At 43.0% G+C, this 14,361-nt stretch overlaps 1 long non-coding RNA gene across 1 annotated transcript; it reads left to right on the top strand.

Moving 5' to 3' along the window:
* The first annotated feature begins 12,158 nt into the window (after nt 1-12,158).
* On the top strand, nt 12,159-13,938 carry LOC129534444 (uncharacterized). Its single transcript, XR_008681059.1, has 3 exons — nt 12,159-12,306; nt 13,314-13,470; nt 13,842-13,938. It is a non-coding gene; the product is annotated as an uncharacterized lncRNA (long non-coding RNA).
* The last annotated feature ends 423 nt before the right edge of the window (nt 13,939-14,361 follow it).

Consider the following 14,361-nt stretch of genomic DNA (forward strand, 5'->3'; position numbering starts at 1 on the left):
AGGATCTAATAATCCAAAGACAGGGTTTTTTTTTTTTTGGTCTATTATGGTCTCTGTTTATTCCCAGAATCTTGAACAGTGCCTGACACATGGTAGGTGCTGAATTTATATTTGTTGTATAAATAAACACATCAAAAAAAATTTTACTTGCTTCTACCCTGATGAGTTAACCTCACAGTGGTTACCCTTGTATTTTTAGTTTTCCATTCACATGTATCAACTCTACCTCTGGTAGATTATCAGCTCTGGAGAGGAGTCATCTATTTCTTTGTCTCCTAAAAGTGGCTATCTATGTGATCCAAAATATGCAACAGAATTTGCATATATGTGCATGTTAATTGAGTGTTTGTGAAAATTGAGACTTGGATGCTGAAGAGAACAGGTAGGTTTCTCACCCCCATGAAAATATTCCATTAAAAGCCTTCCCAAATAAACTCATGTTCTGCTCTTGGGACAAAATAAAAATACTTGGTTACCTATGAATCTAGTATTATTGTTTCAGTCTCTCTTCAGATTTAAAGAGTGAGGTTCATCGTGTGAGGAGTTTAATTACAAACAACCTCTCTTAATTCCTGTATTGCTGGAGCTCAGAGCACACTCAGATCAAGGGAGACGACGTGCCACTTTGTACAGGGCTCAGCCTTGTTACTGTTTATCTGAGTAAAGAGCCCTCTTAACCTCGAGGCCAAGCACATTAGATGTTTTGTTTCAAGTGAGTTCTCTGCAATGGTCCAGATTTCTCTTCATTTCAGAAATCCTCAGCACCGATATTGGGAAACTCTTGGCGTTTGTTTCCCCATCAATGAATGGGCCTAACACAAAGGAGAGTAAGATTCTTGGCCGTGAAGGACCTGGGGTCTGGAATAGATGTGCTCCATCTGCCAAGGCATTTTCCCCATATGGCTGAGATTTTTTTCCTACTAAAAAAAAAAAAAAGAAAGAAAAAAAATGACAACAACAACAAAAAACACTTAGCAAACTGCACAGCAAGTCATTTGTGCCAATAAAATGACAGTCATCTTCAAGGCCACAGGCTAAGAATATGAATTATCAGGTAGAAATTGGCTCTAGGATAAATATATTTTTCTTCATTCCCTACTCCTTCCCACAATCAATCTCCCTCCCTCTCATTCTCTTTCCCATCCACACATGTGCGTGCATACTCATGTACACACTTGCACACAAATAAAAACTGGAGTTTCCAAAATTTCCCAGTTGGTTGAGAAGCAGAACCCAAAGTTGGGTGAGGAAAAATGACTCATTCCCCTAGGTTTGGTTTTTCCTGCCAGAAAGCAGATTTTCAGGAAGGAAAATCATATGTCTCAAACCATCACCAAAGTAAAATCAATCAAATCCCCAGTGTCTGCCTCAGAATCTCCATGAGTCTGTGGTCTAGAGTCAGGCAGTGGCTAGTGGTTGTGTGAGCTCCAGAATACTTTGCTTCGTCTTGTGGGATGTTATTTTCTAACAGCTATTGACAATTTTCATTTCCGCGTGACAGGGTCCATGTGGTCAAAAGAACTTGACCTAAGCCTTATAAAATCACCAATGTGATGTTTTTATTTGGAAGCATGTTTTGCTGAGGCCATCTGAGTGGACTGAGAGTTTAGCGGGCTGTGGTTCAAGGAACCACACTTACATGATGGTTTACAAGCAACTCAGCCTTCTCTGAAGGACGGCCTGATTTAGCCATAAGCGAAGAGTCTGGGCTCTGGAAGTTCAGTCTGAACAAAGACTGAGATAGGAATGCCTAGGGCATTTTTTGGGTCTCCATCTCCTCACCTGTGAAGTCATATGGACAATAATTAGTAAACAGGAGCACTGAAAGGATTGGCATTTTTGAAATGTTAGATGTTGTTTTCTTCAGCCCCAGCAACAACTGTTTCTTGTGACTTTCTGCGGGACTCTGAGGAATGTTGGGATGATAATCACAGGAACCAATGGCTGCCTCTGGAAAGCCCATAATTCTGCACATTCGTGGAGCTTCACTCTGATTCCAAATCCAGAAAGACCACCATGTCACTTATGGAGACACTTGAAATCCTTTCCACATCTTCACTCATCACGCCTGGAGTGAGAACTAGGAATACATGAATAAACCAATAACACGTTACTGAAGTCAGTTTCGAGTTTTGCCTGCTGTGAACTTAGAAACAACTCCATTTCTCTCAGCACTAGATGGCCTGTTCAGAGAGTGTGTGTGTGTGTGTGTGTGTGTGTGTCCCCTCATGTGTGCAGAGAGAGAAAGAGACGGAGGGAGAGAATGCAATATTTAGTTTTGAAGATATTACACTTGTAATTATGCTTTCAGAAGCCTGTTCCTGGGAGTACCACAGAACAATGCAGTTAGGTTACCCAAGGAATAAAATCATTAAATAGGGCCGTCCTCTGGTTTTTCCTCCAAACCACTGTCTGTGTGTTGTTCAGGGGAAAGAATCTCAGCTTATTCACAAGCGGCACTATCTTTCCACAGGATGTTCATTGTTTTGAAACTAGAAGAAAACCTCAACAGCTCTGAAGTATATAATTATGCTTTCTTATTACCCAACAAGAATGTTCTCGGGAGTGTTGCTGCGATGACTCGCTTGCGAGTGATCTGACGGAAGGAAGGGCGGCTGAGGAGGAGAGGAGGAGGGAGCAGAGCTTGCCTTCCATGCCACTTACTTTGTTGTCTGACAGCTCTCACAGATTTGTGGCTTGTCCTCAAATAGACAGCCTAGGGAGATTTTTGGTCGAGGGTTCCCAGTCTCCTCCATGTCCCCCCACCCCCATCCCACTGTTATCAGTGTAATAAGTGATTTCAGAGTATTAGGGGAGATTCCACTGCCACTGAATCATGTACAGACTCACGGCCAGATGATGACATCAGAAACATATGTGTTAGTCTGAAGGCAGGACTTTGCCTAGGAAATGAGAACAAGATCTCCAGCCGGAGAATTAAGGACCCAGAGGCTTAGAATCCACCCCAAGAGGAGAGCTTCTTTATCTTTCCCCTGCAGGCAGAAAGTCACCTAAAATTTTCTCTTTAGATGTTTCACTGTGCTGTTTTTAAATATTTCTAGGAAAGCTCTTTTAGAAAGCTAGGATTTAAGTACTTCACAAACAAGGCAAAGTTTGCATGTGAGGGATAAACTCTGCATGCTCTAACTCATAATTACCATGATTTTATAAACCTGGCATTTCCTAACCAAGCTTTATTTTCATTTGGAGAAGTATCTGTAAGTGGATTCTTCATTAATCATGTTTGCCCACCCATATACCCACCTGTATTTTTAAAAGGTGTATTATTCCCAGATATGTGTTTATATAGACACATCACAATATTCTTCCAAGTGCTTTTTATCAGGCCATGGGACACATTTCAAATCACTCTCTAAGTTGACATCATACTTGAGCTTTATGCAGACTGTGTGGTTTCCATAGTAACAAAATCACTTAATGGTGTGAGAAACATGTGGAAGATTATAGAAAAAAAGGAGAAAATCTGAATGGAACAAAAGGCAGGAGCTAAAGTCAAAATTTCTTGGAATGTAAGAAAATTTTTATTGTTGTTTTATTTATCTGAAAACTTGAGTACAAACTCTCTTGATGCTACTGGGTATAAATTGTGTCAGTAAAAGATGACCTTTAAGCATCCAAGGTCACCTTACCCCAAGCTATAGTCTTACAGATGCCTGCACTTCTCGTGTGTGTGTGTGTGTGTGTGTGTGTGTGTGTGTTTGTTTGAGCATATGTGTATTTCTGTATAGCTATATAAGTATATACACGTATATGCATTTGGAAGATCCGTGGTCTCTTTTTAAAAACTGGTTTCACCATCTTAGATCCGAAACGGGTAGTAAGGTACTTTCTGAAAGACTTACCTTATTTTCTCTTTGTGTACACACAAACACCAAGACAAGCTAAATTCTTATTTGGGTAAATAGTAATGGTGTACTTGGAAACACCTCTCATTCATTCAGTAACTTATTCATTAGAGACATTTATTGAACATCTCTTGTGATAGACAGAGTCCTTGTACCAGACAGAAAGCTGTAAGCAGACAATTATGATAACTGTGAAGTGTTATGTGGGTAATCTATGAAAAGTTTAGCATGTAATCTTCCTGGTCTCTTTCTTCTTCTTCTTTTTTTTTTTTTTTTTTTTTTTTGAGATGGAGTTTCGCTCTTGTTGCCTAAGCTGCAGTGTAATGGCTCGATCTCGGCTCACCACAACCTCCACCTCCCAGGTTCAAGCGATTCTCTTGCCTCAGCCTCCCAAGTAGCTGGGACTACAGGCGCGTACCACCATGCCTGGCTAATTTTTTGTATTTAGTAGAGGCGGGGTTTCACCGTGTTAGCCCGGATGGTCTTGATCTCCAGACCTTGTGATCTGCCCACCTCGGCCTCCCAAAGTGCCAGGATTATAGGCGTGAGCCACCGCTCCTGTCTCCTGGTCTCTTATTAGGTCCTCCCTGTGACAAAGAGCTCACATTTTCCATGTTTTCAGTCCATGGGAAGCTCGACTGGCAGCTTAGGTCCCTTGCCTAAGGGATTGCAAGCACTTTTGTAAAAGGGTTGGGTTGTCGGGTCTTTCACTTACTAGGTTCCATGAAGGAGGAGATGTATGTTCCTAGCCCTGTTTCTCCTACTATTCTGATTAGATGAACTGAGTAGACAAAAATAAATACAACATAATCCCAGCACTTTGGCCTCAGAGTGATGAGGAGGACAGGATTAGCTGGGGATTTTAAGACAGTGTCCATGTTGGTGATGCCTGATTAAGCAAAACACCAACTTTCCTGTACGATGCATTTCTCCCTTTGGTTTTGTTAGAAACTGGAACCAAAAGGAAGCCCTTTGCCCCAACTCTTCTCAGTGGTAGGAGTTGAGACCATTAGTATTAGAGCTGGAGAAAATGTCCAAACACCTCCTCTAAGGCTGGCAGCCTGAGTAAATTCTGAAACCCTCCCTCAGTTCTCAACAAACAACTTGATGGTTTTTGAAGTCTTCTGAGAAGACGACTCTTCCTGGGAAGGCGAGCCCTCAATGGCCAATAGAGAGGGATTAGTGATGATGCTGCAGCCTTCGAGGTAGGTGTGCCCAAGAATACATCAAAGGCATTAGAACCGACTCTGGAACCAAGTCCTGGTAATTAACATCTCTGGCATCTTTCTCTTTGAGAAGGACTTTTGTCCCATGGCAACATAATAGCACTAATAAATGTGATCTGAATGCATGGCTGAAAATGCACATGATGGTTTAGAGGTATAAGAGTGCCTGTAGTAAGTCCCCTCTGTCCCTTCTACTGGGGGAAATCCTCTCTTCTTACACATTCAAGTCTATCCCTGAGCCTCTAGGACCTGGCTCTCCCAATTATTCCTTCTCTCTTATATTTTCAATTACTTTATTTTCTCTGGCTTTTTCCTTTTATGAACAAATATGTACAAATTTCCCTGAACCTTAAAAAACAAAACACACAAAAAAATAAAATCTTGCCATCAGCCCTTTGTTCTCGACCGCTTACAGTCGAATTTTTGTATCATCATTCAGCTGAAATTCCTGCTGACAGGGCAGTCACCTCCCAACTGCCAGATTCAGAGTCCTGTTTTCTGTCCTCCTCCTTGTATCTTCTGCAGCATTTGAGGCTCTGAACACCCACTCCTTTCTGATAAGCCCTCCTACTCTGGCTTCTATATCACTACTCCCTCTTAAATTTCCCTTGTAAACTCCATCTCCTGCCTGTTGTATTTCTTTGCAATTTTCTTCACAGTTTCTCCTTCTTGGCTCACTTTTAGAAGTCAATATTTTCCAGGTCCTATCTTACTCTTGGTATTCTTCTCCTCTCTCTAACTGTGTATATTTTCCCATGTGAACTATTATCCCAGATGCAATTGTCATTTTTCTACAGGTAAAATGTGATCAAGTGTTGGTAATTTCATATGTTTCAACCTATCATAATTTCCATACCTCTGTTTCCAGCTCTGATCTCTCTCCTAAGCTTAGATCAATATTTCCAATGACCAACTGGATATTTCTGATTGGATGGCTTCCAGTCAAAATGAATACATCCTAGACAAAATCCTTATATCTCAAAACTTCTCTACCTTAAATATTCTTACTCTCAGTTCATGGTGTCACTATCTCCTCAGTTCCTTGGGTTAAAAAACTCAGTCATTCTTGAATTCTTCTTTTTTCCACTGTAGCCAAACAGTCAAAAACTCAGAGGATTCTAGCCCGTGAATATCCCCTCAGTGTTGTCGTAGGTCAGGCCATCACCACTGCTAGCCTGGGTGGTACAATGGCTCCATCCATGGAATTCCTGCTTTGACTTGCACTCCTCTCCAGCACATCCCTTTACACTGTCCTAGGGTCTGAATGTTTGTGTCTCACAACATTCATATGTTGAAAACCTTATCCCCAATGCCATGGTATTAGGAGGTAGGGCCTTCAGGATGTGATCAGATCATGAGGATAGAGCCCTCATGAATGGAATTAGGGCCCTTTATTATAAGAGGCCCCAGGGGACTGTCTTCCCCCTTCTACCATGTAAGGACACAGCTAGAAGTTGCTTTCTATGAACCAGGAAGTGGACCCCTACCAGACACTGAATCTACCAGCACCTTGATCTTAGACTTTTGATTCTTCAGAACTATGGGAAATAAATTTATGTTTATATGTGACCTGCTTTATGGTATTCTGTGATAGCAGCCTGAATAAACGAAGACACGCTGAAATAAACGAAGACACCAGAAACATCTTTCCAAAAAGCAAACCTGACCACGGGAGTGTAGGACTTATCTCAATCTATGACCTATAGCTACAGCTTAGCTCATGTCACTCTGGTACTCAAACCTTCACCACAGTCATTCTGATGGAATGGCTTATTCTGAAACACCAGATCCTTTCACAACCTTGTGCTTTCTTCTGTCTGAAGTGTTTTCCACATTCACGAAGCCTCTGAGAACCAGCTGAAAAGCCACTTCTTCTGTGAAGCTTTCCCAAATCTGCCTGCCAAACTGATCTTTCTCTGACTCCCATATATTTTGCCCATATTTTTGTTCTATCACTTTATGAATCAGCTGGTAGTTTATCCATTTACGCACTGGACTTCTCTAGTAGATTAGAAGCTCAGATCATATATCTCTTGTGACCAACACTTGATGCTCAAAAAGTGTTTTTTCAGTAATTGAATGAGATTATTGAAAGGAACCTGGACCAAGATGAAAATTCTAGATTGAGAGGGATCAAGGAGTTTTCAGATCTAGGTTTATGTTTTTGTGTATAAGCTCATATTGCTGCCATGGAAATATATTCACTCTGCTTTCCATAGTTGTAAAATGAGAAAATAAATAATTTACTAAATTCATGGCATTTGATTGATAAAATACCAAGTACAAGTTGGATCTCCAAGGCAAAGTTGTACTTGAGAATGTCCACATTGTCATGACATGGTATATTTCATTTTCAGTGGAATTGCACCATGTAAGAAATGCACGATGTTATGCAGTATTATTCTATAATACATTCAGAGTGGATCAATTTCTTCTTTTATTGAGGTAACTTGAGTAAGGCCCCTCTTGGAACTTGAAAGGAAGCTGTAGACCAGAGAAGGTAGAAAAAAATTGAGCCTTCCATTTAGTGTTTTTGGTAAATAAGCAAGACACCCTCCTGAAACAGGGTTCCAGTCTAATCCTGATGTCCAGGAAGAATGGCTGCCCAAGACTGTTGTTGGATCATTTGTCCTCAGTATGCCAGCTGTTAGCAATACCCCCTGAAGCCCTAGAGTGGAACAGAGAAAGAAAGTTGAAACCACATTCAACCCAGATTCAGTAGAAAACATTGAACATGTGGTCATCTTCTCTTGGTTGAATCGAGTTGAATATTGGGGCTGGTGTGAGCATGATGGACACAGCCTACATTGCCTAGCCCATGCCTGGCACACGGTCTACTACTCCTGACTCGTGCTCGAAGCAGTACCACATTATTTGTATTTCCCTGCATATAATGCACTCTTCCCTGCCTCTTTGCTTTTGTTTACATTGTTCTCTCTGCCTAGAATGTCTCCTGTCCATTTTGATGAATGAATCCCTAATGAGGGTCAGTTCAGGCATGACTTCCTTGAAGCCTATTTCTGACCATTCCCTTTTCTTCCCAGCATGGGTTTAATACTATTCATCAGTGCTACCATGTACAGTTGTGCAGTATTTTCACTGCATAAAGTCACCCTGCTGAGGGAGTGAATTTCTGCATGCCAGCTCAAGCTGTACCATCTAGCGTATGCCTTGGGGCTGGGATTGTTTTCTGTTTCACACAAAGGCAAACCCACATGCCCTGTGCACATTCCTATCACTGCTATGACCACTACAATGAACATCTGTTTATCTGTTGCCCCCTCTAGATCCCTGGAAGGCCAGCTCTTGTTGGGTTCTAACAACTATGGAGAGCTAGTTGCTATTCTAGGAACTTCAGATGCCTTAAGTCATTTATTTTTCTCAATTATCTTCTGTGGTTAGCCAAATTTACAGAGGAATAAACTGAAGCACCAACGGAAGAATAACGCTTCAAAAGTCTCACAGAAGGTAAGTGTGATGCCAGGATTCAGCCTCAGGACATCAGGCTCTGTGGCCCTCGCTAGCCACTGTACCACACTGCCGCTAGATGAATGAAAACTTCTTGGGCCTCCACTTCCTTGTGTTTCTCCTCCTTCAGGGGAAAATGCTGTCTTTGTTTGTAACTTTCAGCGGAGACACTCCCAGGTATCAATGTGTATCTCATCCGCATGGTGCAATCTGCCATGTTCTGAGAGCTGGTCTCCATGGAGTTGGTTCCCAGCTTCCTTTTCTAGAGAGTGCCAGAGAGATTCCATATACAGAAGGTAAGCTGGAGGGTCAGGCCTTCTAGGCAAAGGTTTTGGATCTGGGGATTTGCAGAAGAAGGCAAGGCATATATGGAGTAGGGAAGAAAGGAAAAGAAGGGGAATGATAGCAAGCAGCGTGCCCAGAAGAAAAGGGTGAAGGCTCACATTCAGTCACTTGGCACCGTTAAATATGAAAGTGCTATCTTGAAGAGGTTGGCTGGATAGGGTTAGGAGGAGAACAGCCACGTGGGTGTCTGTGAGAAAGGAAATCTAGACTTACCACACTAGTGGCGGTACCTTCCGCTAACATCTCGGTTGATGAGAATGACGATGGAGCGTGTGTGAGGAGGAGAGACATGGTTCCTCTCTCTTCTCCATCCTGTCCCTGAGGAAGTTCTGCTCAGAGCAAGGGCTGCCAGCAAGAGAGAGTAAAGTTGGGGTGGAGGTGCTTACAGAGGGTGATATAGTATTGAGGTAATAGTGGAAGAATGGAGGCTCTGCGGGGAGCATGGGCCAACGTGCCTTGAGGATGGAGGAGGTGTCAGGAAGGCTCAGGGATGCAGCCTGGACTTTGCCATCTAACATTCACCAGAGAAAACTCCCAAATCAGTCCCAGATTCTTGACACTGTCTCAGGTCCTCAGATTTTCTCTAACGCATGTGTTCAGCCATTCCTCTACCCGTTCTCCACATTTCCTGGGTCGCAACAGCCTTGTTGGCTGTGGAATGAGAATGAGATGTCAGAGAAGGTCCAGCTGGCCTTGGGTTGAACTAAGCAGCTTCAAATAAAGAATGCCTCTGTAGAGGGTGTGAGGCCAGGCCACTGGCCCGAGCATTTGGTGGTCAGGAATTCAGACTCTTCCTCTCACACTGACTCAGCCTGTGCCTTTGGGTGACTCGGTTTCTCAGGACTTTACACGGGGATAATGATACTCCCTACTTTGTGAGGGAGTATTAATTAAAGTTAGCAAACTGCGTGACAATGCTGGGATGAAAGGGGTTAAAAACAAAGTGTAATTGTGAGGCACAGTAAGTTGTGTCGCTTACCATATGTGTTGTGATTAGAATCGATATAGACAGATAAAATTCATCTTAGAACATAGGCTCTGTGGAGAATGGGTCTCATTTTAAAATGGTGTTGGAAGCCGCCTTGGTCCCCAAACTAAAGTCAAGAGAAAAATGTGGATTTGCATGGGATGTGTGTTCATGGGCTGACACTTCTCCCTATAGTCTTGTAAACAGTGAAGAAAGCTGATTTTCAAATGTCACATGTTCCAAGTTTTCCTTCAGAGACTTCACCTTTGCTATTCAATCCTCACTCCTCACCAACAGAGATCTTGACGACAGGAAACACATCCCCGGTGAGCACAGCTTGATGGCAGGTAAGGGATAAGGGGTGCCTTGGAGAACCAAACCTGAGCACTTTTCCCCTCTCCATAAGTGGCCTTTCCTGAGAGACTAAAAAATGTGAGCTTCCTTATTCCAGTGCTCAAAGGCTGGCCGCCAGCATTTCTTCCTGGCCCTGGACACCGTTCCATGACCCTGGAGCTCCTCAGGACAAGAAGTCACACATGATGTGGCTGAGACAGAGCCGTGATTTCAGAATGCTGCTCTCCTCTCTTTGTTTCACCAGTGCTGGCTGAGATCCTAGAGCAGTTTCTGCTGAATTGATCAAAATGATGTCATGTGTGAGGCTAATTTTTGGAAATGGAAATCAGTGTCTCTTGGAGAAACTAGAATGCCTGATAGGCCCCAGGGGAAGGCTGCAACCATCACATCACTGTGTGCTGGAGACTTCTGCAGGGGTTATGTGTGATGACGTGCTTACCTCTATGTCTTGAGGTATAAAGAAATTAAATAGTTAAGAAAAAAAGTCAGACTGAGAAACCCTGAAGAGCTTTAGATTCTCTCAGGTCTATCAAGTTAGGCAAAAACTGGGCCATCAGATCAGGGAATTCATGCATTCATTCAAGAGCTGTATTGATTTATTGAGCAATTTCTGTGTGCCAAGCGTGTTCTGAGTGTTGATACAGCAGTGGACACACCAGACAAAAATTCCTGTCCTTGTGGATAGCGTTCTATTGGAGAGACATCCAAAGCAGAGGAAAACACTTATAGCATCACTACTTGAATGATTAATTCTGTTTCCAGCTGTCCTGCAGCTGTCTGGGATTTGGACCTTGGTCTAATCCCAATCTTACTGCATCCCTTTCTCTATAAATTAGGAGCAGTGACATTGTCTAAAATGAGGACTAGTTGTTGCCATTGACTTTAGCTTAGAAGTAGGGGTGATAGTCATAATATTAGCAACTTGTATAATACAAGTGCTGACCAATCATAATGGGCACCTGTAGTTCCTGCTAGCATTAAACCTTTAGATTCGAGGGTCTTGAGAGAAGGATTGAGGTAGCTGAGATGGCGAAAGATTCAGAGTGGGGGTACTTGGGGGCACTGGCTATTTACGAAATGGTACAGAAGTATTTCAATACTTTAAACATAGCCTGGCTGTACCAGACAATACCAGATGAATAGCAATCCACTGTTGTTTTTTGTTTTCTTTTTTTTTTTTGGTGGAGTCTCACTCTGTCACCCAGGCTGGAGTGCAGTGGCATGAACTCGGCTCACTGTGACCTCTGCCTCCCGGGTTCAAGCAATTCTGCTGCCTCAGACTTCTGAATATCTGGGATTACAGGTGTGTGCCACCACGCCTGGCTGATATTTGTATTTTTAGTAGATACGGGGTTTCACCGTGTTGGTCAGGCTGGTCTCGAACTCCTGACCTCGTGATCTGCCCTCCTCAGCCTCCCAAAGTGCTGAGATTACAGGCATGAACCACCGTGCCTGGCCTTGTAATCCATTCTTGAAAGAATCTAGAGAAAAGGACATACCCATATGATGTCTTGGTCAATATGCTCACTGATAAAAGATCCAGCAACCAGCAGAGGACCTACTACCAATTTAATATTTTGAACCTGGATTAGAATTCACAGATACTGAGTCTCCAGAACCTTATAAAGTGACTTTGAAAACAAGATGGCCTTTAAAATTGTCATAAATGGCTGCCAGGTGGAGCAGGGCTGTGAGGGGCACCCAGCCTCTGTAAAAATAAATAGTCTTTATTGAAAAGAATGCAACAGCCCTGGAATATGCTTTGATGTGGCAATGGGTTTTTTTGGATCTCTTCTTGCCTGATCATTACTTGGTTTACACAGGACTTGGCCGGGGAGGAAGACACACCCCTTTGACAGGTAGACAGGAAGCACTATTGGCAGGGAGCAGCTGCGAAGCAATCCTAGTTGCCGTCATTGGGGTGCTGGCATAGTACTGGTCCTGCAGGTTTCTAACTTGTCAACCTAGCTGGTAATGTCTCCTGGTTTTTATGGAAGGCTTAATTGGAGAGTGTCTGATGCCTGAAGGACTTTCCTGGTTGACGACCTTGAAAATGGTGAAAGAAAGAAATTGAAACCAGGTAAGCTCTTCCTTGTGCATTCTTCCCTCCCTCACAGGTGGAGCCTGGCAAAAAAAAAAAAAAAAAAAAAAAAAAAAAAAAAAACCTGTTCAATGAGATGCACAGTAAATGCAAGGATGGCTGCAATGAATAGAGGCTGCCCAGAGAATGAATAGAGGCTGCAATGAATAGAGGCTGCCCAGAGAGTTACCTACCCACTTAACAGTCTCATCGAATTTGCTAACAAATTTGCCTGGTGAAAGAAAGATGTCGATGTCAATCACTCATGCCCCTTTCAAAGGGAAATGTCCCCTGTGGCCCCAGTTGGGTGCTCACTTTTGTATTACATAACCAGTGGTGGCCAGAAGACCTCAGGGAAGGTAATAGTTCACAGACTTGCCAGAGTCCTGTGACACGGCACCCACAGAGCTGGGCCAATCTAGCTTTGCCTTTTGTGTATGTATCCCTGGACTATTGAGAGTCAAGGAGGGGGATATGTAGGTGCTGTGGCTGACAGTCGTTGGGTGGAATCAGAGTAGGGGTGCTTGAGGCATTCATGGCTGTGTTGGTCAGATGGTGGGGAGATTGTAGGGAAAAACACAGGTGCCATTGTGGAGTAACTGCTTCATTGCTTCATTCATTCATTCAGCCACTATTCATGAACACCTACTATGTGTCAGGCACTCTGCTGGCTACAGGGGATATAGCAGTGAACAAAGTAGACAAAAATCCCAGGCCTCATGGAGCTGACATTTTAGTGGGGGAGACAAAATAACAAAGAAAAGTAAGAAATATATATCGGGTAGTGATAAATCCTTGGGGCAAATTAGAAGTAATGTAGAAAAAAATGGAGGGAGAATAGATGAAACAAGAGTGGTAAAACTTAGACAACTGATTGGTGATGGATAGATAGGGGCTCATTTTACTATTTTTGAGTATACTTACCATTTCTTGTAATAAAAAATTTAAACAAGAATGCAGGTAAGTTGGATAAGAGATGTTACGGTAGTGTGGGCTTACAATTTTAGATCTCACTGATTGGGAAGGCCTCACTGAGCTGACCCGTGAACAAAGACCTACATGAAGTGATAAGCAGATATCTGGGACAAGCATTCCAGGCACAGGGAACAGCATGTGCAAAACCCCAGAGACAAGAGTATTCCTGGAGTGTGAAAGGACTACAAGGTGAGCAGCACGGCCAAGGCAGGGTGGCTGAGGAGGAGGCAGTAGATGGGGCAGGGCAGGGGAAGGAGGATCACACAGGGCCTGTGAGTCATGGGGGGGATTTTGCCTTTTACTCTGGGTGAGATGGGGGGCCACCAGAGCATTCTGAACAGAGGAATGACACGATCTAACATGGGTTTTGGCAGTTCTTGGAGCTTTGGGAGTGAAGGTCCGCTAATCCCTACGTATGGGGTCCACTGAGCATCCCTGAAGGCAGGTGCTTTTAAGACCTAGTTCTGTTATAGCTTCTGTTCTTAGATGAAGCAAAGGAGCCCATTTATTTTTTTGTCCCTCCATGTAACCCCACAAAAAATCACGTTTGTTCAAGATAGCTTCAGTGAGACTCTATCAAATTGAAACAAACTGCAGGAACAGACACTTTTTCTCAGTGCATGGCTGCCACTCTTGGAGAGCAGGAAAGATGTACAGTAGGAGCACCTGAGCGGCTCTTCACCACAGCTCAGGAGGGGAGGGGAGGACTCTGAGGCTCAGGAGGAGAGGGGAGGACTCCATGGCTCAGGAAAAGTGGGAAGAATACCACAAAGTCTGTGCAAGGTGAGATCTTTCTCTGATTTCATAGGTCTTCCACTGCTCTAAGGCTCTTTAAGAAACTTTAAGACAAAAAAGTACACTTGAACCAAAAGCAAATTTAGGTGTATATATATATTTATTTATTTTTAAATCTCATGAGAAATAATAAAACACAAAGACATTCCCTGTGCTCCTCAAGTAGTAAAATCTGAGCCACTACCTGGAAGTTAAGGGGCATAAATAACTGAGTGGAGGTGGCTGTAAGGAGAAGCACTTTAATGAGTATTCCCTGCTGTATTTGATTGTTCATCTAGGCTTCTT

This window comes from Gorilla gorilla, chromosome 5, assembly GCF_029281585.2.
Source record: "Gorilla gorilla gorilla isolate KB3781 chromosome 5, NHGRI_mGorGor1-v2.1_pri, whole genome shotgun sequence".
Taxonomy (NCBI): Eukaryota; Metazoa; Chordata; class Mammalia; order Primates; family Hominidae; genus Gorilla; species Gorilla gorilla.